We start from the raw sequence: 3,228 nt of genomic DNA on the forward strand, positions 1-3,228 counted from the left end.
ATCATCTAGAAACCTTCCCAGATGCCTGAGTAGACATCATAAAATGAATAAAACTATCCAGGTTTTTTTTTTTTTTCATACACTCACCCTCTAATGTATTGAAGAGACCAAGCATACCATGTTCATGTGATACAACATGTGACACATTTTTCTAATGGTGTGATGATCAAGATTTGGATCAATTATGAGAATAAAAGAAAGGAAGGCAAATCTACACAATTATTAAGAGACTGAAATACATTTTCTAGAATGATTTTTAAATTTCTCCTGAAAGTTCTACTTGAAAATTAAGTGAAGTTTCTTCACTAAGGAAATCCCCAATTGAGGGGAGCTTTGTGCTAAGAAGGGGTAAAGAGAATGATAAGCCACCTACAAGGAAAGTGATTTTAAAAATAAATACAGATAATTTCCAAAAAAAGCAGTGTTTAGAAATTTAATTGGCTCACAAGAGAAGATTCTTCCCAGATGAGCGTGGCAGCTTCCTATTTAAACAAATGTTAGACGCCAACAAGAATATTGTAGAATTACAGTGGCTCCTCAACATGACAAAAGAACTTAAAACGTTTACAAGTTAATAAACACCTTTACTCCACATAGACATCTTCAGGCAAATCTATAAAGGTAAGCTTTAATTGTTTTGTTAGACTATTTTACTTAAAGATAGTTCTTAATTGCAGGAACAAGATACAAAAATAAAACAGTAATACTTGAAATTCTAAAACCCTTCTTTGAAAATGAGTTAACTACTTAAGATAACTCATGTAGTTCCTTACTTTCTTATTATAAAGTAATAAAAAATTAGATGTGGGTCAAATAATAATAGTAAACATACTTATAATCACTATTATTTAAGGTAATTTAGAGAACCAGTACTAATGAAAATAGAGGAATGTAAGAGATTACTTGTCTGCAGCTTTGTTTGCCAAAGTATTAATGAAAAAATATCAGGTGTTGGAGCTAAAAGGTGAAGATGTGTACAGCAGAGTGATGAGATAGAACACATAATCTTTGTCATATATTTGTTTTGGAAAGTTAGAGAACAAATATTAATATAGTGTAGAAGAAATAGTCAAGCAGTATTGACTGCCTGGAATTAATATGAAGTGAAACAAAATAGTGTGTGTGTGTGTGTGTGTGTGTGTGTGTGTGTAAGTTTCATTCATAGGCTCCAGTCATTTGTATACCCAGAGTAAATAATAATTGTATTTAATCAAAGTTACATTTTATTAGGCAAAATTACAAAGAGAAAATAGAGAAAGGGAATTGTATTTAGTTCAGTGTAACTACATGACACTAGAACCTTAACTAGGAAGAAAGGGAAATGTAAAAATATTGAGATGAATGGGTCATATGTATTGATTGAGTTAAAAGTTACTTGATATTTATGATACACTGTACAGGGGTGTTATTAGGGAAAATTATTGAACAGTATGCTGGGATTAATGGTTTTCATATTTAACATAAATGAGGAGGGAGGTACATAAAGTAGGAATAAATATATGTTGTATATATTTATTCCCTCAGTAACAAAGGATTGGTCTAAGAAAACTGATTCTCATTAGACTGTAAATGGAAGGACTTAAATCTCATTTCAAATAAATATGAAACAAAAGCTTTAAATGAAATGCTTTAAATCGAAAGAAGGTAAAATAGATCAATCAATTCAGCAAAAAACTAATCAACGCAGACAAATGCAATAGCAAAAGCCTGTACCATAATTCTACCTTTATGGGGGTGAAATAATTAGAAATGACTTCTGCACAATAAGCTCTAAATAAGAATTCACATTTCACATTTTCTCTGCTATCATTACCTCAAAGCATAAAAAACATATTCAGTTTTATTTCTTCGATTGATCTCAAGTGCACAACAGTTCCTTTCTGAGGTTTCAAAATTCATTTTCTAGAAACAGCAACATGAAGCTGGACATAAGTTTAGAGATTATAGAAATACATTCCTACACCTAATGTAGTGAACAGAAGAGGAAAATGTCGTTCAAGAACATTAATGAATTAATTATCCTGAATTTACAATATGTACAAATGGAGAACAAAGTAGAAAAAGAAAAATCAAACATGACTACAATAACAGAATTTGTTCTTTTTGGGTTTTCTGTTATTTCCAATAGCCAATGGATTCTTTTTGGGATATTTTTGGTCATCTATCTGACTATCCTGATGTGCAACAGCATCATAATTTTGATAACAAGCATTGACCCTGTACTCCAGACACCCGTGGATTTCTTTCTTAACATTTTTTTTCCATTTTAGAAATCTGTTATGTAACAGTCACTATTCTAAGAATGCTCATAGATCTTTTGATCCAGAAAGGACATATTTCTTTGGTTGCTTGTGCTACACAAATGTGCTTTGTCCTTATGTTTGGAGTCTCGGAGAGTCTCTTCCTGAAAGCAATGGCCTAGGAACGCTATGTGGCTATTTGTAACCCTCTACACTACCCGCTGGTCATGAACCACAAGGTCTGTGTCCAGCTGGCCATTGCCGCCTGGGTTGGTGCAGTTCCAGCCGTAATTGGGCAAACATGTCAGATTTGTTCTCCGCACTTCTGTGGTTCTTACAAAATTAATCATTTCTTCTGTGACCTCCCCCCAATTCTCAGGCTTGCTTATGGGGACAGATTTCTGAATGAGATCACAGCTTATGTAGTTACAGTGGTATTTATCGTGGTTCCATGTCTATTGACCATTGTCTCCTATGGCAAAATTATTGCCAACATTCTCAAAATATCATCAGCCAACGGGAGAGCGAAAGCCTTTTCCACCTGTTCTTCTCACCTGTTCATTGTGGTCTTATTCTATGGAACAGCTATTATCACTTATATGCAACCAAAACCAAATCAATCTGAAGGAACTGGAAAAGTGATCTCTCTTTTCTACACTGTTTTGATCCCAACATCGAATCCCATTATATACACTCTGAGGAACAAAGACATCACGACGACACTGAGAAAACTACTAAGTTATTACGATGATACAAAGACTTGAATGACAGAAAAAGACATTCTTGTAGGTTTGCCATTTAGACACAACAGAAAAAGTCTAATTTTATGCCTATGTTTCTAAATAATGAAGATGAATATCATAATAGCAACCTCACATTATGTTAAGAGACCTTAGTTTCATAGAGTTAAGTAAAGTTCTTCTTTGTAATCAAAGCACAAATTGTCTAGATTGTAACAATCTAATTTGAACATCTCTCTTTCCTCTCA

General features: G+C 33.2%; 1 pseudogene; it reads left to right on the forward strand.

The window, feature by feature from the left end:
• Positions 1 to 2,042: 2,042 nt before the first annotated feature.
• Positions 2,043 to 3,004, forward strand: LOC105307089 (annotated as a pseudogene).
• Positions 3,005 to 3,228: the final 224 nt, after the last annotated feature.

The sequence above is a fragment of the Pteropus vampyrus genome, unplaced genomic scaffold (genome assembly GCF_000151845.1).
Source record: "Pteropus vampyrus isolate Shadow unplaced genomic scaffold, Pvam_2.0 Scaffold474, whole genome shotgun sequence".
Classification (NCBI taxonomy): domain Eukaryota; kingdom Metazoa; phylum Chordata; class Mammalia; order Chiroptera; family Pteropodidae; genus Pteropus; species Pteropus vampyrus.